This window comes from Narcine bancroftii, chromosome 4 (assembly GCF_036971445.1).
Source record: "Narcine bancroftii isolate sNarBan1 chromosome 4, sNarBan1.hap1, whole genome shotgun sequence".
Classification (NCBI taxonomy): Eukaryota; Metazoa; Chordata; class Chondrichthyes; order Torpediniformes; family Narcinidae; genus Narcine; species Narcine bancroftii.
Genome location: NC_091472.1, coordinates 231,846,888 through 231,869,133, shown reverse-complemented (window position 1 = coordinate 231,869,133; position 22,246 = coordinate 231,846,888). Strand labels below are relative to the sequence as shown.

Here is a 22,246-nt window from a genome sequence, read left to right as displayed (position 1 = left end):
TCAACCTTTCTGCCATCTTAAACAGCAAAATATACATTAATTGTGGCAATGGTTGTCATCACGGTCCTCCAAGCTACTTTTATATTCAGTGCCTCCATAATGTTTGGGACAAAGACACTTTTTCATTTATTTGGCCCTGTGTTCCACAGTTTTAAATTTGTAATCAAACAATTCACATGATTAAAGTGCATATTTTAGAGTTTATTCAAGGTTATTTGTATACATTTTGGTTTGACTATGTAGAAATTACAGCACCTTTTATGCATAGTCCCCCTTTTCAGGACACCATAATATTTGGGACATTTGGCTTCACAGGTGTTTGTGATTATTCAGATATGTTTAATTGCTTCATTGGTGCAGGTATAAGAGAGCTAGGCTTGCTTCTAAGCTTCTGATCACCTTTGGAGTCTGTAGTTGCCATTTTTCATAATTTAAGGTCAGAAGTGTGCCAATGAAAGTCAAAGAAGCCATTATGAGGCTAAAAAAAACAAGAATAAAACAGTAAGAGACACTGTCCAAACTTTAGGATGACCAAAATCAACCGTTTGGAACACCATGAAGAAGAAAGAGCGTCCTGGCGAGCTCAATAATTGCAAAGTATGGAAAATTGTCAACAGGCATCCGATTAAAAAAAGAATGGGCGGAGGGGTTGTCGCAAGTTAGTAGGTGATAGGTAGAGAAGGGAGGGAGGGGACAACAGTGATCAAGAGGAGGAGGGATGGCTAGGTGAAGGAACGGGGAAGAAAGGGAAGAGATCTGGAAAGGGGAAGGGAAGGGGAGGGGGGAAAGGAGAGCAGGTTAGCAGAAACCAGAAAAGTTGATGTTAGTGTCATTTGGCTGGCTGGAGATCAATGGTGCAGATTCAGTTTGAATTAATTTCAAAGATGTCAAAAAAGTTCTATTCATATCTAAAATAGGGAGAGACATTGAGAACAAATCAAAAGGAAAATGTTAAAAAGTTTGAATTAATAAAGTAAGCTTATTTTGTGAAATTTAATCAAAGTGCTGATAAGTTTTAGATAATATAAGATTACATTTTAATAATTTAATTGATACTAATTGAACCTTGATTTTTGTTTCCCTTTGCAAATGTGTACCTGCACGAGAGACAAATTTTATTCATCAAGCATCTTTCATGCCTGCAGGGCACCAAGAAAATTCGCAGTCATTAAAGTCTCTTCTGTTGTAAAGTTGATCCAGCAATGCTTATTGGAGCTCTACATTTTGTCAGATGTTTATTGGCTCGCACTAAAACTCTTCCATCCTAATTGCTCCCCAGCTCACCAAATATCCCCAAGGCCTAATGAAAGCCACAATAATCTGAAATTGAAACCAGTCTTTCCATCAAGCTTTCTGATTGCACAGAGATCCAAAATGAGGTAAGTCTCAGGGCTCAGTTGCAGGAAACAATTGCTGCAAGGCCAACAGGTATTCATTTCTAGCCTTGATCCTTTTGGGTCAAAAATGCCACTGGACTGCGTGAGGCTAGTGGACTATCATAGCATTAACATGCTCACATATTTATCATTCCAAACAATATCAAAAAGTCAAAGTCAATCCATTCATACAGCAGTATAAATTAGAAGAGCAAGAGCATGGTACAGTGTGTAGCTTGCATTCTTCTTCTTCTTCTTCCTTGGCTTGGCTTCGCGGACGAAGATTTATTAAGGATTGGTCAATGGACAGAAAATGAAGAGTAGGAATGAATGGGCCATTTTCTGAGTTGAAGTATATAATAGTAAGATCTTGTAGGGATCTTGCTGGTACCCAACTTTCACAAGATGTATCATAATTTGAAAGTGAATGTCTAGTCTTGGATATCTAGATTTGCAAATATTACAATGCTGGATGGGTAGTTTATGAAGAGGCAGATTTGAGGCTTGGTAGGGGTGGGGGAGAGGGTAGAGACAGGTAAAGTGAATGAGCAAGGATATGTTAAATTAAATTTAATATGGAAAAGTGAATGCCCACATTGGCATGAAAATAGAAACACATTTTTTATTGCAAGAGATTGAAAAATATTTGTGTTCAGAAAGACCTGTATGTTCTTGTACATGGCTCACTGAAAATTAATATGCAGGTAGAACAAGGAATTAGCAGGGCAAATATAAGGTTGTCTTTTATTACAAGTCTGAGCACAAGAGTTACAACAATTACATATGGCCCTGATGAAACAATTCGACTGTAATCTACTCTTCCTATCTAGGGAAGGGGAAGTTTGCAAGAAAGGGAATGCAACAAAAGTTAATTGGATTGATTCCTTGGATAACAAGAATGCCCTTTTATGAGGCAGTAAGTAGGCATGTCTCTATTCTGGAGTTTAGAGGAATGCATGGTGATCTCACTTAAATATATGAATTTTCATAGGGCTTGACATGGAAAGGAATAAAGCTTCTCTTGACTGAGTGTCTAGAACCAGTAGTCCTAGTCTTAAAATAATAGATGGCCATTCAGGACTGAGATGAGAAGAGATTTCATCACCCAGAGGTTAGTGAATCTTTGAAGGGTTGAGGAGATTCAAGATACCCACAATGTTCAAGACTGATTTCAAAAGATTTCTGGATTTTAAGGGAGATGGTGTGAGAAAAAAAATCAATTGTATTGATTAGTGGAGCCAGTGCAAGGGACTGAATGATCTGCTTCTGCCTTTATTTGTTATGTTCTTACATTCTTTGTCTTCCCCCACAAATGACTACCAAGACCCATCTGCGCTGGTATCCAAATGACAGTCAAACCACAAGAGAATGCAGCTTGAAATGTTCCATGAACATAGGAAGTAGGAACAGGAGTAGGCCAAAAATGGCCCATCGAGCCTGCTCCGCCATTCAATACGATCATGGCTGATCTAATTTATGACCTAACTCCACCTACCTGCCTTCTCCCCATATCCTCTAATTCCTCTATCATGTAAAAATTTATCTAACCGAATTTTAAATATGTTAAATGAGGCAGCCTCAACCACTTCCCTGGTTAGAGAATTCCAAACATTCACTACTCTCTGGGAAAAACTATTTTTCCTCATCTCTGTCATAAATCTACTCCCCTGAATCTTGAGACTGTGTCCTCTCATTTTAGTTTCCCCAGCCATCTCAAAAAACCTTCCTACATCTATCCTATCCATACCCTTCATAATCCTATATGTTTCTATAAGATCTCCTCTTATTCTTCTGAACTCGAGCGAATATAATCCTAGATGATTTAATCTTTCATCATAAGTCAACCCCTTCATCCCAGGGATCAACCTAGTAAACCTCCTCTGGACCGTCTCCAAAGCCAGAATATCCTTCCTCAAATATGGAGACCAGAACTGAACACAGTACTCCAGGTGCGGTCTCACCAGTACCTTATACAGTTGCAACATTACCTCCCTACTCCTGAATTCAATTCCTCTAGCGATGAAGGCCAACATTCCATTTGCCTTCTTAATAACCTGCTGCACCTGCAAACTAACTTTTTGCGATTCATGCACAAACACTCCCAAGTCCCTCTGCACAACAGCATGCTGTAGTTTTTCACCCTTTAAATAATATTCAGCTCTTTTATTTTTCTTGCCAAAGTGGATAACCTCACACTTACTAACATTGTACTCCATCTGCCAGACCTTTGCCCACTCATCCAGCTTAACTATATCCCTCTGCAGACTCTCCACATCCTCATTCCAATTTGCTCTTCCACTCAATTTGGTGTCATCTGCAAACTTGGCTACTCCACATTTTGTCCCCTCCTCCAAGTCATCAATGTAAATGATGAACAGTTGTGGGCCTAACACTGACCCCTCCGGCACCCCACTTACCACTCTCTGCCAACCTGAAAAACTCCCATTTATCCCGACTCTCTGCCTCCTGTCAGACAACCAATTTTCAATCCAGGCCAATATACTTCCCCAGACTCCATTTTCCTGTAACTTACTGATAAGTCTCTTGTGCGGCACCTTTATCAAACGCTTTCTGGAAATCCAAATATACAACATCAACCTGTTCCCCTCTATCCACCGCACCCAATATATCCTCAAAGAATCCTAACAAGTTTGTCAAACAAGATCTTCCCTTTCTAAAACTGCTGCGTCTGCCTGATTGAACCCTTACGTTCCAAAAGTTTCACTATTTCATCTTTAATGATGGCTTCAAGCATTTTTCCAACCACAGTCGTCAAGCTAATTGGCCGATAATTTCCAGTGTTCTGCCTACATCCCTTCTTAAAAAGTGGCGTGACATTTGCTGTCTTCCGGGACCTGCCCAGAATCCAAGGAATTTTGGTATATGATCAACTATAACTATAACTTCTGCCATTTCATTCAGAACCCTTGGGTGCATATCATCAGGACCAGGTGATTTGTCTGGCTTTAGTCCCATTAGTTTCTCCATCACTCCTTCCTTTGTAACAACTATTTTATCAAGGCCCTCCCTAACATTTGCATCCTTAACTCCGCACTTGGGCATGCTGGACATGTCTTCCACCGTGAAGACTGACACAAAATATTTGTTTAAAGCCTCGGCCATTTCCTCATGTTTTGCTACCATCCTCCAAGGGTCTCATCCTCCAAGGCTCCTATGTTAACTCTGGCCACCCTCTTCCGTTTTATATATTTATAAAATTTTTTGCTTTCTGTTTTTATATTTTGTGCCAATTTACTTTCATAATCCTTTTTCCCATTTCTTATTACCCGCTTTGTAACCCCTTGTTGTCTCTTAAAGTGTTCCCAATCTTCCAGTTTCCCACTGCTCTTTGCAGCTTTGTACACCTGCGCCTTCAATTTTATACTCTCCTTTATTTCCTTTGTTAACCACGGTTGATTTTTCCCTCCCTTGCTGCCCTTTTTCCTGACCGGAATATATTTTTGTTGAGCATTACAAAATATTTCTTTGAAAATCTTCCACTGTTCCTCAACTGTTTCATCAATTAGCCTGTGCTCCCTGTCCACTCTGCCCAATTCCTCCCTCATCCTATGGCAGTCACCCCTGTTTAAGCATAATATATTAGTCTTAGATCTAACTATTTCCCCTTCCATCTGAATGAGAAATTCAATCATACTATGATCGCTATTTCCCAGATGGTCTCTGACTATTACATCATTTACTCTACCTATCTCATTGTACAACACTAGATCCAGGAGAGCATTTTCTCTTGTGGGTTCCTTAACATGCTGCTCAAGAAAGCTATCGCGGATGCATTCTATGAAGTTCTCTTCCAGACTCCCACGACCAACTTGATTTTCCCAATCTATGTGGAAGTTAAAGTCCCCCATGACTACTGCCGTATCATTATTACATGCCTCACTTATCTCTCTATTTATTTCATGTGCCACTAAACTATTGTTATATGGTGGGCGTTAGATAACACTCACCAATATTTTTTTCCCTTTGTTATTCTTTATCTCTACCCAAATGGACTCAACATTATGCTCTTTAGATCTTATATCATTCCTCACTACTGCCTGGAGCTCATCTTTGATTAAGAGTGCAACTCCACCTTCCTTACCATCCTGTCTATGTCTTTGCACCACCTGATACCCTTGAAAGTTTAATTCCCAATTAGGGTCACCTTGTAGCCATGTTTCCGTGATGGCTACCAAATCATAGGCATGGGTACCAATTTGCGCCTCAAGTTCACTAACCTTATTTCTAATACTGCGGGTATTCAGATAAAGTGCCCTTATGCTCTTTGTCCTTTTAATATCTAGCGACTTCTGTAACCTTTTCTTTTGATTTTTCTGCCCACTATTTTTCTTTGTAATTTTCTTAACACTATCATTGACGCGAAAACTCACTGCACCATCTGATTTTTTACCTTCTCCTCCCAACATTACTTTTCCTATTTTACTGCCTCAACAGTTACAATGCAGGTTCTGTCTTAAAGAGTAAAAATTCTCTGCAGGATGAGAAAACAAGTGTGAGTTAATGAGCAAAATTATATGATGCAAAAGCAAAATTTTTCCGATGCTAGAAATGTAAAATAATAGAGAATTGTAGAAATTTTCTGCTTATCAGGCAACATCTACAGATAGAGAAACAGATTGAATGCTGATATGATACCCTTGTTTTTCTTTCCACAGATGCTGTCTGATGTGCAGAATACTTGAGATGGTTAGGTAAGTCTGATTGTCGAACAGTAAGAGGAGATGACAGCCAGATGGAATTTTGTTGATGTTATCATGATTGTTCTAGAGAAAGGTTTGCTTCATCACTGAGTTAATGTCAGACAGATAAAGCATTAACATACAAACACCTTCTCTAAATTCTGCTTACAAGAAGCTGGCTTCAGAAAATAAAACTACTTGAAAGTACAGCTGCTTGGGCTGTGGGCTATGTACACTGCATCACAATTGCTGCTCCCATACAGCTTCCTGCAAAATACTTCTTAACCCACCTGCAAAGTTTATATCTCTCAATGTAAAAAAAAGCTGCTTCAGGATCATTAATCCCCACATCAAAAGAGAGCAGCTGTTACTGTAACCAACAGGCAGTTTACAAGCAGCAAAAACTGAAAACAGCCAAAAGCTGGTGGCCACAAGATAAGAAACTAACTAAACATTTGCAACAAAACATTATGGTGCAAGGCAAAGATATTTTATATTTTATTCCAGGGCAGAGAAGATGTTTTCTGAGTGGAAATAATCCACAAACAAATTGTGCATATAAGAATAACTTCAAGCTTTATTTCATCCAACAACCAGTAGGACGTCAAACTATGGAATGGTAGGAGAGGAAACCAGAGTTAAATTGGATGGGTTTTGAAAGGACTTTTAAAGACAGCGAGTGTTGAAGAGATTTAAAGAAAAAAATTTGAGAGATGGAGTTAAAATGAACAAAAGCTACATCACCAAAGTGAGCCAAATGTGTACAGTTGGAGGGCAAGTTGTGGTTGGAGGGTTGGGGAGGTGGTGGTTGGTAGTAGGGGACATAAATCTCAAAGTACAACTGGTTAGTACTGCAAAGAAATCTGAACAGAGGTTGAGGACATTATTGTTTTGTGAAAGAGCTGTATATGTCTGGAAGAAAGGGAGAAGAGAAGATGGAAGAATGATATATCATGCAAAACTCAATTGGTACATTTTAGTTCAACATGCAGCGTTAAGTTGAGAAGATTGTGATTCTACTCAGCAGTGAGAGATGGTAGGGCGCATTTGAAGTAGGTAATATTGTAGAGTTCCCTCTGTATTCACAGTTTGTTTACATTCATTATCTGTTAACAGTTCTTTGCTTACATAATTACACTGTGCACATTTTTTTTTGCACTACCAATTAGTGGTAATTCTGCCACGACCATAGGAAAAGAATCTCGGGGTTGTATATATTCTGACAATAAATCTGAAATGCTGAAGTATCATATCAGGATAGGAAATTTAATTCTCCTGTAGATCAAATTGGATATTAAAGTTTTCCATCTTCTCACATGTCCACATATCAGAGGACCTTCTAAGGCCAAGACATCAAAGCGAATGTGAAGAAGGCACCATGCCTCCATTTTCTTAGCAGTCTGAGGAGATTTGGCAATTGTCCAGTGGAAAGTATACTGACTGGTTGCATCACAGCCTTGTTTGGAAACTCAACTGCGCAGGAATGCAGAAGGATGCAGAAAGTGACAAACCTAGTCAGGTCCATCATGGGCATTGACCTCCCATCCATTGAAGACATATACGTGAGCCGCTGCCTCAAGAAGGATCCCTATCATCATGATCACAATCTCTTCTCACTGCTACCTTCAGGCAGAAAGTACAGAAGCCTGAAGTCCAGCAACTTGAGGTTCAAATGCAGATTTTATCCAACAGCCATCAGGTTCTTAAACTTTCCCATGGAACCCTAACTAGAAACAACTCTGGGACCACCAAAAGATTATTTGCAGTATTGAAATATAATTTTCTTGTCCTAATTGTAACTGTGAATATCTATTTATTTATCCATTTATATTTATTATCTGCTTTTCTGCCTTAGCATTTTGGGTAATTTAATTAATATTATTACAGTTGGTGTCTCTTATGTAACTGTATGGTTGTAGCAAGTAAGAATTTTGGTGTATCTGTACATTGTACTTAATTATATGACAATGAACATAATAATGACATTAATCATTAAGTCTGATAAGATGATCAAAGTGATGGATGAAATTACCATCAATATACTCCTTTAGAGAAATATTTAACTCTGTTACAACACCAGTTAGACACTTTGGTAGACTGAAGGGAATTTTAGTTAACATTCATCTATTTGCCTGGATCAATGTAGCTCCAGCAACTCAAAAGAAGCTTTGGGGTGCTGAATTGACCCTGTAGCCACACACATGAATCATTCACTTCCCCCATCACCATTGGACCTTTTGTCCAGTATATGTCATCTGCATTTACTCGCCAAGACTAGTCCACAGCAAAGTTCAAAGTTCACATTTATTTTCAATGTACATACAGGATATCACATACAACCCAGAGATTCTTTTTCCCTCCAGGCAAGGCAGAATTTCTACTTATCAGTAGTGAAAACTGCACTCAAAAAAGATACAGCAGCGAAAACAGAGGATGTCCTGCATGGTGTGGATCCTTGATTATTGCTACTGCTGTCGGACAGCAGCATTCGTATAGATTTTCTCAATGGTGGGAAGAGTTTTACCTGTGATGTACTGGGGTGTGCCCACTATCAGTTCACAAAATAGAGAAATGCAAACAAAGACAGAAATGCAAACTGACTGTGCAAATACAGAGTAAGTATTCAGTAATAAATGATGTGCAAAGTTATAATCTTTAAATGAGTCTCTGACTGAGTCTGTTGTTTAGGAGTCTGAAAGTGGAAAGGTAGCAACTGTTCCTGAACCTGGTGGTATGAGCCTTGTGGCACCTATACCTCTTTCCTGATTACAGCAGCGAAAACAGAGCATGTCCTGGGTGGTGTGTATTCTTGATTGCTAATGGACAGCAGCATTCCATGTAGGTTTTCTCAATGGTGGGAAGAGTTTTACCTGTGATGTACTGGGGTGTGCCCACTACCAGTTGAAGAGCTTTCCACTCAGAGGTATGGGTCCCTCCATACCAGGCCCTGATGCAGCCAGTCAACACACTTTCCACTACACCTCTGTTGAAGTTTGCCAAGATTTTCAGTATTCGGCTGGGTATTCTGTCCAGACCTGAAGCTTTCCTTGGATTCATTATGGTGAAAACAACCTGTACATTATCTTTGGATACTGGCAATAGAGAATAATCAGGGGACATGGAGGTGCTCTTCCTTGTTCTAGTGGTCAAATTGGGCATAGAAAGCATTGAGCGCATCTGGGAATAAAGCTTTAGTGTTTCTTATTGCCCTGGATTTGATTATATAGCAGGTTATGTCATTTAGGCCCTGGCACAGCTGTAGGGTATCCTTTTCTGTTTCTGTTCTCATCCAGAATCTCCAGGTGTTGGCTTTCCCTAAATCGTTCCTGCTTTTTGTGTCATGTTCAGGATCTCCAGACTTAAATGCATGTGATCTAGCTCTCAGCAGATTCCAGATTTCATTGTTTATCCAAGACTTCTGGTTGGAGAAACCCCTGAAGGATTTGGTGGGGACATACGCGTCCTCAGCTGTTTTGACAAAGTTCATAACAGCCCTGGTGTAATCATTCAGAGCTCCAGGGGAGCTCCCAAAACTAACACCAAGAGCTGAAAGTGAATGAGAATTCTCTCCAAAGCACACACCATCCTTTATTGTAGCCTGGTCAGAACTAGTGGTGTAAATCTTTTTTATGAAAAGAGTGAAATTGACAATCCAAAACATTTTTCAAGTCCACTCATTGGAACAGTCTCAAACTTCCAGAGTGTTCTTTTCTGTTGTAATTGCTACATTGTCATGGATTACTGTGTCAATTTCAAAATCCAAAAGTTATACATGGAAATCTGGGTACTGAATTTGCTTCAGAATTGTTTGATCATTTCAATGGATGGTAATGGTTGAGAAAAATTGAGAGATCCCTTTCAGTCATTTAAATTTTTTTAATGATTTGAATTAGCAAATGTATTAAATTGTTTTGGAGTATTTTCTAGTGTTCTATTGTTTTTAATGTTAAGTTTAAGCTAAAAATTATGTTTGTTTTTCATAGTATGATTCAATTAATTTTTAAATATTTTTGAAAATAAATGTAGAGATCTGAGAGATTTTTGATCTTGGGAGCCCAGATTAATGTGCTGTTAAAGCTCTGCAAAATTTCATTGATTTGCATCTAACCTCAGGGATTTTGCTGATGTGTTGGAGTTCACTCCTGGCAATGGAAGCTTTGCATCAACCTCACCCATCCAGCAGTTGCAACAAGCTAGTGTGGGTACGACAGGACAGTGGCAAAACTGAATTGCTTGCTGAGACTCACGACTCACAATTGCAGAGACAGAATCATATGAAAGGACAGATATGACTTTTAGTATTGAATTAGCACCCTCAAAGTCCCAGGTCCTGGAAGTACCAATTCAACAACACTGTTGGTTTGTAGCAATTTAAGAATGTCATTCACTACTTGCCTCTCAAGGCAGTTGAGAATGGACAATAAATGATGGTTCTGCCAGCGTCATCCATGTTCTGCAAGCGGACCCTATTTCAGTTTATATTGTTACTGTGAAGCAAATATAAACATATATGGTTAGCCTAGCAGTTAACACAGTGCTATTATTCTTCAGCATGATGCTGAACCAAGCCATGAAAGACCCCAACAATGAAGACGCTGTTTACATCCGGTACCGCACGGATGGCAGTCTCTTCAATCTGAGGCGCCTGCAAGCTCACACCAAAACACAAGAGAAACTTGTCCGTGAACTACTCTTTGCAGATGATGCCGCTTTAGTTGCCCATTCAGAGCCAGCTCTTCAGCGCTTGACGTCCTGCTTTGCGGAAACTGCCAAAATGTTTGGCCTGGAAGTCAGCCTGAAGAAAACTGAGGTCCTCCATCAGCCAGCTCCCCACCATGACTACCAGCCCCCCCACATCTCCATCGGGCACACAAAACTCAAAACGGTCAACCAGTTTACCTATCTCGGCTGCACCATTTCATCAGATGCAAGGATCGACAATGAGATAGACAACAGACTCGCCAAGGCAAATAGCGCCTTTGGAAGACTACACAAAAGAGTCTGGAAAAACAACCAACTGAAAAACCTCACAAAGATAAGCGTATACAGAGCCGTTGTCATACCCACACTCCTGTTCGGCTCCGAATCATGGGTCCTCTACCGGCACCACCTACGGCTCCTAGAACGCTTCCACCAGTGTTGTCTCCGCTCCATCCTCAACATCCATTGGAGCGCTCACACCCCTAACGTCGAGGTACTCGAGATGGCAGAGGTCGACAGCATCGAGTCCACGCTGCTGAAGATCCAGCTGCGCTGGATGGGTCACGTCTCCAGAATGGAGGACCATCGCCTTCCCAAGATCGTATTATATGGCGAGCTCTCCACTGGCCACCGTGACAGAGGTGCACCAAAGAAAAGGTACAAGGACTGCCTAAAGAAATCTCTTGGTGCCTGCCACATTGACCACCGCCAGTGGGCTGATAACGCCTCAAACCGTGCATCTTGGCGCCTCACAGTTTGGCGGGCAGCAGCCTCCTTTGAAGAAGACCGCAGAGCCCACCTCACTGACAAAAGGCAAAGGAGGAAAAACCCAACACCCAACCCCAACCAACCAATTTTCCCTTGCAACCGCTGCAATCGTGTCTGCCTGTCCCGCATCGGACTGGTCAGCCACAAACGAGCCTGCAGCTGACGTGGACTTTTTACCCCCTCCATAAATCTTCGTCCGCGAAGCCAAGCCAAAGAAAGATTATAGTACCAACAGCCTAGGTTTGAATCCAGTGTTGGCTGTGAAGAGTACATAGATTCTCCCCATGACTATGTGGGATTCCTCCAGATGCTCCTGTTTCTTCCCGTGCTGCAAAAATGTAAGGAGTTTATAGGTTAATTAGTATATTTGGGCACCATGGACATATGGGCCGGAAGGGCCTGTTACCATACTGTATTTCTAAAATTTAAAAAATAAATTAAAATCCGGACAAAACCATTCAGTCCTTGTACATGTTTTACTATTCAATAAAATCATGGCTGACCTTTAACTTCAGTACAACTTTCCTACAGTAACTCACATCTTTGGATTCCTTTAATACCCAAAAATCTGTTGATTTTCTTGAAAATATCCAGTATCTGAACCCTCTGGGTGAAGAAGTTTCTTCTCATTTTTGTCTTGAATGGCTGACCCTTATTTTGAGTCTGTGACCACTGGTTGTGGACACTCCATTTATGGGAAACTTTAGCTTAACAGATGGCCTTGCCAGCACCTTTATTGCATGCTAATTGCTGCATTTAGAGGATGAAAATTTAGAGTTGTGAATACAGCTCAGGCCATCATGCCACCAACTTCCCCTCCATCGATTCTATCTTCACCTCCCAATGCCGCAGGAAAGCCGCTAATATAAGTAAAGGACACATCCCACCACAATTACATGCTCATCTCCCCCTCCCTTCAGACAGAAGGTACTTGTTTGAAAACACACACATGATCAGATTCAAGGATGGTATTTTTCCTTCTGTTATTATATATATATATGCTTGAACAGCTCTTTCATTGATAAAAGATTATTCTTTACACTTTTTAACTGTACTTTTTTTAAACCATGCCCTTCACTTTTTGTTTTCTATGATATTATGCCTTGCATTTTTGTTTTTTTGTAATAATATGTTTTTATTCTTGCGCTACCTGTTATACTATGTAGATGTGGACTTTCATGGATAGGATGAAAACAAAATGTTTCACTGTATCTCAGTTTAGGTGACAATAAATAATTCCGTTCAAATACATTCAATGTAAAGAAGGCTGGAATGTCCTGCTCTGTGAAAATATTATACAATTGCTCATTGCATTCAATCAAATAGGAGTGGAACCAAACAGGGGATTTGCTGGGCAATGGGGGAATGGAGGTGTTAAGAAAATAGGGCATGAATAATACATCTAACATCTCAAAGGGTTCAAATAGACCAGGAGATCGACTGGCTGCAGTTGCCAAAAATGCCAGTTGTAACTTTATCTGAGATGGTGGTGTGAACAGGATGGGTTGCACTGAACTGGGTCAGGAAGTAACAAAATGTATTCTGGTCACTGAAGTGCACAGATAGATTGAGGAGGAAATGATAATGGTGGTTTTGAAAGGAAGGGGGATTATATCCAAACAAAGTGATACATTTATGATACTGTCAGATATGTTTTCAGGCAGGATGATTGAGCGATCAGTGCACGACAGAGAGTGTAAAGGGTAAGAGGAGGGTTTTAGCATAGAGAGGGAGCAGAAGCTGGTTGATAGCTGTAAGGTGCATTATTAATTGGTTCAGGGATGTGGTCATGCTGCAACTCCAGCACTGATTGCCCATGCATTGTCACCCTTGAGAATAGGATGGTAAATCTTCTTGTTGAAACATGATGGAGTTTTGCAGTCAAAGTCTCCTGACCATGCTGTTCAGCAGGAACTTACAGCATTTAGTCTCAGTAAAAATGAAGAATGGTAATAAATGTCTGGGTCAGTAGTAAGTGGCTGTTGGAGGGAATCTTAGGGGAGGTGCTAAAAAATGAAACCATGGCAATTTGCTATCATTTGTACCATCTCAAGGAAAGAATGCCAGACAAATGACTGCTCTGCCCAATTCAGCTCTGAGCTGATTGACTGTGGAAATTGCATTCATTCATTAAGATGGAGAGTTTTCCATTCTGCTTTGGTGTCTTTGAGATAGTGAACCAGGAAGAGGTGAGTTCCTCACTGCAGCTCATCAATTTCTGCAAACACTAACTGTTTTGGCAGAATTAGTTTCTTGCCACATGCAATCATTTGTTAGACTTACTTCTCCAAACTGTAACAATTCTTAGATTCTTCCAATTGATTCTTCAATGTATTATAAATATCAGATCAACAGAATAAATTAATCCTGATTAATAAGGTCCAGAATGTACAGGTAAAGCCATATAACCAACTTATTTTCTGTCAGTCTCTTGGGTTTGAGTATAACTTGCTTGTACTACAATTCTGTGGTTTGTGATTCAACTAAGATCTAATGACTCTGCCACAGGAGCAGCAGGTGTTGTTTAAAGGGGTTAGGTGGAAGGTTTCAGTGTTTGGATTATTGTGTATCCTGAATGTGTTTGGTGTCCATGTGCTTGGAGGCTCACTGTTACGAGCCCAGAGGACCCACAAACCCAGCAGCAGTAGATTTGCGTCAAGACAAATGGTTACTTAAACAAAAATTGCTTTTAATTATCTTTAAACATGAAAACAGGATCCAACTTTAACTTATATCTTACTTAACCCCCTTTTAATTCTATGTATGTAATGTGTGTGTAAGTTCAGAAAAGTTATTTGGTTCACAGTCCAATCTCACTCCTCATTCCTCCAAGCAGGCAATTCTTATACTGTGCACAGAATTTAACATGTATAAAGTTCAGCAGGCTTTGGTGCTTGAAAGGTAAACGGTTACGGCTCAGGGAGGTTCTTGTTGGTTTTCAGAGAGAGATTTGTTGTTCAAGGACATCCACGTCTCCACTCCAGTGTCTTGCTGACAATACTTACTTGCCCCTTCAGGGATCTCCAGATGATAACCTCTTTCTTTCAGGTTACCACAGAGTTCCTTTTTGTTTCACTTATTCCAGTGAAACATTAGTTAGCCAGTTCTATCCTCTTGCAAGAACCACAAGGGCTTCGACCAGGCTGTCTTCCAAAATCTTGCCAGCTTGTCCTGTTTCAGTCCCAGCAACTTATACTGCGGACACTGTCAAGTGATCTCTGCTTTTCTCTCTCTTTCTCACTCACTGAGCCTGAGAGAAAACCTGTTTGACTCTCTCTGCTTGCAAAACTACAAGACCCTCTTACAACAGCAGAATTTTCCAGCACACAATAACGGCTCTAGCCTGCTCTTTCTTCTGTTGCCTTGATAAACAATAATCCAAAGCTCTTGCAAAAAGGTGTGAGAAGCCACTATGTCTCCAGTATTTCAAATAAGACCTGTTTTAAAGTGTTTGCATGTGACCTACTCTCACAAACGTTTCCCAATTCATCTCCCAGAGATATTTCTATATACTCTGTCACAATACTCACCATCAAGCACCCATACATGCTAATCCTACACTCAGCTCATTATATTCTGCTCACATTCCCATTATTATTAAGGAACACCCTGTTTTATTAAACAGATAAATAGAATGTCTGCAAGTCACATCCTCAGTCTTGGCAACTATTGCATTATGCAAATGTCCAAGTGAGGGTTTGCAAGAATGTCCAATATCTCTACATTCCCATTAACTCCACCCAGACTCTGCCAATCACCTACACGCTACAGTGGTTAATTAACCTACCAACCTGCATATCCTTGAGATTGGAATTCTTGCAGCATCATTTGTGGTGCCATCATCGTTTGGGGCACAATTTGTAAAGATGACAGAGCAAGTTCGATGAGGACCAGACCATGGCTCCTGTCATGCTGAACATTCTTTCGTCCTATACCTGGACATTATCATGTGTGACAGTTGCTAGGATTGAGGATGTCGCTGAGAGACCTTCTATTTGTCCATTTGATGGATCAGGGTGTTAGTTATGATAAGATTACGTTATAAGCATTTTATGAGGAGGACGACTTTCTTGGGGATAGCTCCTTCCTTGCCAAAAATACTTGTCCAAAGGTTCATCAGGGAGTTGTGAAAAATTATCACACAAAGTACAAAATTCGGTCCATTCTGTCTGAGTTACCAAGCCAAATCTTACCATCCGGCACAAGCCAATTTATCCATTTCCTGAGGTTCTAAATCTCTTAATACTTTCTCTTTCAGTATGTTTACCTTCCAATATTTCACACTTATCTGCTTTATCTACCATATTGACATCATCCTTTCTTCAAGATATTCATTAGGATCTTAACCACTTTTTTTTTAACCTCGACATGCAGATTACGTTTGTGCTCCGTGAGAGGTCCTCTATTTCCTGTTATCATTGCTCTTTAAATGTTTATAAAACATCTTTAGTGTTTTTTTTTAGCTCATCTGCCAATATTTTTGATGTTTTCTCTTTTCCCTTCTACTCCTATATTTCACTCCTATATTTCCATATTCTTCCAGTCTTTCTGCTGAATTAAGTTCTTGGCATCCCTTTTTACACCTGATCCTACATATTAGGCATTTATTATCCAGGGAGCTCTTGATGCTGTGTGATCTGCTGAGTTTCTCTAGTACTTTGTTGTGTTGCACTAAACCTTAGTTATTTGTAGATTTTTCTTGTTCAGGTCTAGATTTGGAAATTCCACCATTTCACACATTCAGCCTGATTGTTGAACATCCTCAAGTAATCCTAATATATTTAATACCTATTTCCAGTCCACTTTAACTGTATTCCTTTTCAGTCCACAAAAATCATCCTTGCCTCAATTTAGAACATGTAATTTTATTTACCTTTGTCTTTTCCCAGCTATGATAAATCTGATTTATAACTATCACCAAATTCCTGCTTTATTCCCTAAAGCTAAATCCAGAATTCCAGGATTTCAATCCATAACCCCTCCCTCTCCACCCTACATACATCCCTTTTAGGCTTGCTACGTATTGGCAAAAATCTTCTTGTGAAATGGTTAGGGAATCCTGTGCCCTCTGTATGATTTAGGCTGACCACATCCCTACTAATATCAGGGGAAATGCAGTCCCTACTATTACTGCCCTAGTTCCCTTGCACTAGTCAGATTAGCTCTTCTAACTTTCAGATTGTGGAGGTTTAATCCATGTGCCCAACATTTTGTTGACCCTTTATTAATCTTTATTAACCCATTTGACGATCATATTGTTCCTTCTCATAGCTGCAATTGTTTCGTTAACACCTTTATTATCTTCTTCTCTATTGCGTCCAAACATCAAATAACTAGGACTGATACCTCTTAATTGTGCCCTACCTTAAACACTTTTTCAATAATAGTTAAAATATGTCCCCTCATGTGCTACATTCGCTCTGCACCTTGCTCCATGCACTATTCTGAACAGCCAAACACATTTGTTGTCTGACATTGTCTAATTCTTGATTGTGAAACCAATTTCAGAAGTGTTTTTGCCATTTTCCCACTGGAAGAAGATTTAGCCAATGCTTGTCCTGTGAGTGGTCAATTCCTGCCCATTGTCTCTCACTCAGGATGCCAGTTGCTGAGTTCCTGGGCTATGAAAATCACGTGATCGTCAGGATTGTCACCTTGACATTGTTCATGAGAATCTTAAGCTTCATATGGGGAGTGGAAGATGCCTTTGTGTGATTTCTTCTTACATGGATAGCAATTGGACAACAGCTACTACATCAGCTTGACAAAGCAAAATCTTGGTCCTATGCTAAGAAGCCTTAGGACGGTTGGAGGCTAACTTCTGATGCATGGACTTAAACACATTGGTAAGTGGCAGGTAATGGTAGGCATGGCCACCTGCTCACACAATGAACACATACAGAGGAACTCTTATGGACACAAGCACACTCTTTCCCACACCCTCTTCCTCTAATCCCCTTCCTTACCTCCTATAAAACTCTCAATTTTTCAGTGCCCCTTGCCCTATGCCCCTCCCTCCCTTTCACCCTTCTATCATATCCATAATGTTAATGAGCATTAATTCCTCTGGGAAAAGAGCCAGGCAACTAGCATAAAAGTGCAAAAGTACTGTGATTAGTAAGGGATGGCTTAAGGTGGGATGTGAGTGGGAAGGGAAGGTTGAAAACCACTGCTCAAGACCAATTGTTACTGAAATATTTTGTTTGAGAAAAATTGTCATTGGTCCATTTCCTTTGGAGTTATGAAACCGTGCACATAATGAGTCAATTAGGTTTTCAAATCTTTTTCTTTCCACTCACATCCCACCTTAAACAATCCCTTACTAAATCAGGCATAGTGTTTGTTTAAGATAGAATGTGAGTTTAGGGGGGCACTTTGAAAATCATTGATTTAGTAGAAGCATTCAGAAACTATTGTATAAATATTTGAAGGAGAAAAAGGCAGAAGAGATAACAGGGAAAGAGCAAGGGAGTAGCATTAAACTGGATTGCTCTTCAAAAGAACTGCTGTGGACATGAACCAAATACGTGGTATCATACTATGATCCCATGATTGTTGCCATGTTCATGGGGGGTGGTGGGTGGATGTTAGAAGAATACAAAAGCTGCTTCAGATCCTCCCCTCACTTATGTCTTCACATGCAGGAGATTTTCAAAGCTCTGGCTGACATTATTCCTCTTGTTTTTGCTGGGGAGAAAATGAGTGGCTTATTGATGCCAGAACACAGCGGAAGCATTTTATTTATCAGTAAGTTGCTCAAAGCATTATTTCTGTATATGAGAGCAGTTATGAGGATTTTTTAACCGTATTCTCTGATTTCTTGGTTTGTGGATTTTCTGGACCAATGGTTTAAAAAAGCATAAACAGTACAGTTGAAAGTGAGGATTGCATCTATTATTGGATTGCTTCTGCTGGTAAAATTATAATTTAGAGAAAGAGATTCACTGCTGAGTTGGAATAGTTTAATTTGTCCAAAGCCTTTTTATTCAGCTTCATTTTAAAGCTGATTGAGTTGCATAAAGTCACATCACATTATGGTTCGAATGTCACAAGACATTCAATTTATAATGTTGTTGTAATCTTTCGCAAAACATGAAGAAAGTTGTATAATTGTGGAATGCTGCCATTGGCAAGTTTTTTTCCTGTCAGTTTTTTCCAATTGCTTTGTCTAGAAATGTAAAGTAGCATTTCAATTTGTAATTCATGCAAGAAATGGTACTAGTGAAGAGAGCGACAGATAGACCAGAGAAATCATCTCTGAGCCTGCTCCTGAACCGTCAGCAAGTCCAGGGGCCACTGTCAGACACAAAAGTCCTGGAGGAGCTCAGCAGGTCACACGGCATCCATGGAACTTGAAAGGCACTTGACGCTTCAGGCCTCAGCTCTTCATCAGGAATGTGAAAAAGCGGGAAGAAGAGGGGATGGGGTGCAGAGTGGGTAGAAGGAGGTCACAGGTTAACAGGTAAGTGGTAATACAGTTAAAAACAACCCTTATATTCAGCACCTCTCGGTATAGGTAGGTGCCAGATAATTGTATTTTCTGATTGCTTGAGACTTATTCTTACAATGCCTAACTAATACACTTGAATAAAGAATAAAGAGTTTAAATAACAAAAGACAAAAATGCTATACTGTAATATATAAATCTTAAAAATTTTTGCTTTATTTTTGGTCACATTCTTTGAAAACATCACCGTATCTGCAAACTTCCCCTCCACGGAGCATGCTGAAAGACAAACAGTAACATAGATAATTAACCATCAACCACCCCCCACCCCCCAGCCCCTCCAAGTTTACAGACAAAGTCTCTGATTGGGGCGACTAAGCAGGAATAAGGAAACACTATAAGAAGTCACCCCAATGACAAGCGGATCAACCAGCTCTTCATTCTGGGCGATGCCATTGCTATTTCACACAATTTTATTCAAACAGCTGCTTTAAGCAAAGCACGACCAAGGCACTCCGCTGGCTGAATATTTGCTCCCATCTTCACCAAAGGTTAATGTGTTACTTCAGAGAACATTAACTTTTAAAATTGTAAACATTTTTTTACCTATTATTTTATTCTTAATTATATTATTTCAATTTTTTTTGCCGGTTGCTTGAATTCCGGACACCAGGGGTTTCATGATAGTTGGATATAGAAACAGTGCCCTCCATGATGTTTGGGAAACAGACACTTTTTTCCTTCGTTTGCCACTGTATTCCACTTTTCAATTTGTAACCAAACAATTCATGTCCAATTCAAGTGCCCATTCCAGATTTTATTCAAAGTTCTTTATATACATTTTGATTTGACAATGTAGAAATTACAGCAGTTTTTATACATGGCTCCCTCATTTCAGGGCACCATAATATTTGAGACATTTGGCTTCACAGGTGTTTGTGATTATTCAGGTATGTTTAATTGCTTCATTGGTCAGATATAAGAGAGCAAAGCTTTCTTCTAAGCTTTTGACCACCTTTGGAGTGTGTAGTTGCCATTTTTCAACATGAGGGCCTGACCAATGAAAGTCAAAGAAATCATTATGCAGTTGAAAAACAAGAATAAAACAGTATGTAACATTGCCCAAACTTTTAGATAATCCAAATCAACAGTTTGGAATATCATTAAGAAGAAAGAACATACTGGTGAGCTCATTAATTGTAAAGGGACTGTTATTCCAAGGAATATGGCAGAATAATTCTCATCATAATGAAGAAAATTCCCCAAACACCTGTCCGACAGATCAGAAACACTCTTCAGAGGTCAGGTAAATGTCATCAGAAGACTTCATAAACAGAAATACAATGACTACACTGCAAAATACAAACCATGGCAAAGGTGGTATGCTTTGGATCTTGGGCAGTTCCTTTATGCCTCTACACTTTGATTTTGTTATCACTCTGATGCAGGTTAATCTTGGTCTCATCTACAAGACCTTTTTCCAGAATTCTGCAGGCTCTTTTAAATACTTCTTGGCAAACTGTCATCTGGCCATCCTTTCTGTGGCTAACTAGTAGTTTACATCTTGTAGTGTAGCCTCTGTATTTCTGTTCATGAAGTCTTCTGCAAACTTTAGTTATTGGCATATCCGTACCTGTCTTCTGAAGACTATTTCTGATCTGTTAGACGTACATTTGGGGATTTTTCTTCGTTATGATGAGAATTCTTCTGTCATCAGCAATGGAGGTCTTCCTTGGAATATCAGTCCCTTTGTGATTACTGAGTTCTCAAGTACGCTATTCCTTTTTAATGATGTTCCAAACTGTTGATTTTGGTTATCCAAAGGTTTGGGTGATGTCTCTTATTTTATTCTTGTTTTTCAACTGCATAATGGTTTCTTTGACTTTCATTGGTTTGGTCCTCATGTTGAAAAATGGCAACTACACACTCCAAAGGTGATCAAAGGCTTAGAAGCAAGCTTTGCTCTCTTATACCTGCACCAATGAAGCAATTAAACATACCTAAATACTCAAACACCTGTGAAGCCAAATGTTTCAAACATTATGGTGTCCTGAAATGAGGGGACTATGTATAAAAAGTGCTGTAATTTCTACATGATTAAACCAAAATGTGTACAAATAACGTTGAATAAAATCTGGATTGTGATTTGAATTGATTACAAATTGAAAACTGTAGACCACAGGGAAAAAAATAAAGGAAAAAGTGTCTGTGTCCCTAACATTATGGATGGCAGCATAAGTAGAAGAGGAAGAAGCTGAAAAGTGATAGGATAAGAAGGCGAAGGCTAAGAAGGGTAACTCTCTGACAAGAGATGGAAGGGAAGGTTAGGGAGTTGGAAGGGAGTCAGAGAGATGAGAGAAAGAGAGGGGGGTTAACAGAAATGAAAGGTCGATATTGATGCTATCTAGTTGGAGATTAAAGTGTAAGGTGTTTTTAGGTGGCCTCAACTGGCAGTATATAAAGCCATAGACAGACATGTCATTGTGGCAATGATGTATGGAATTGAAGTGATTGGCCACTGTTGAAGGCCACAGAGAGAAGGTACTCAACAAAATAATCTCCCAAATCTGCATCCAGTCCCCCCAATGTAGGAAAGGCTGAACTGGGAGCATTGGATTCAGTAAATGACCTCTACAGATTTACAGGTGATGTGTTGCTTCACTTGGATGTACTGTTTGGGCCCAGCATTTGTGGATTTTTTTTTGTTTAACTCCAGGGAAACATTAAACTCTTTGTTCAGCCTGATTATCCAGTCTTCTCTGTACTTGAAGCCTTTCTCAAATTTTGTTGTCAAGTGTGCCTCATTAATACCCAGAACAACATCTTTATTGCAGCTACAGTTAATGAAATTGTGTTTTTCTTCAATAATAAAGTAATAGCTAAACATAAAACAATATAAACATAAAGCAACTGGGAGCTTTTAAAGAAATAATCTGTATTATATCCTAGAAAACAAAGACTATATCATTGCATAAGTATATCATGTTTTATGCAACTCTGTGGCCTAAAGAGTATTCTGAGAGATGGGGTTGCAGACCCCAGTGTCTGCAGACTTTTCTGTTTAACTTAATTCTGAGAGATGGTGTCTTTCCTGCTGCTTCATACAAATATTGCATGGCAAAACTCAATTATGACATTATTTGAATTGTGACTTATTGTAAATGTTTCAGTTACTGCTCAAATCTCAGAAAGAAGCAGCAGAGAGTAACTTGACACATTCCCTTGCTCATTTTTGTTCTGTGTTGCTGGACGTG

The 22,246-nt window shown here is 39.6% G+C and overlaps 1 long non-coding RNA gene across 2 annotated transcripts in view; it reads left to right on the top strand.

Moving 5' to 3' along the window:
• LOC138761708 (uncharacterized) overlaps positions 1-22,246 on the top strand; it is a 164,655-nt gene that overhangs the window by 69,343 nt on the left and 73,066 nt on the right. Inside the window, exons 4-6 of one of the 2 annotated variants that reach the window (XR_011356442.1) lie at positions 1,280-1,379; positions 6,053-6,088; positions 7,408-8,908. This is a non-coding gene — a long non-coding RNA (uncharacterized lncRNA). Of the gene's footprint in view, positions 1-1,279; positions 1,380-6,052; positions 6,089-7,407; positions 8,909-22,246 lie in introns of those variants that run through there. The other variant, XR_011356443.1, reaches the window with a different exon arrangement.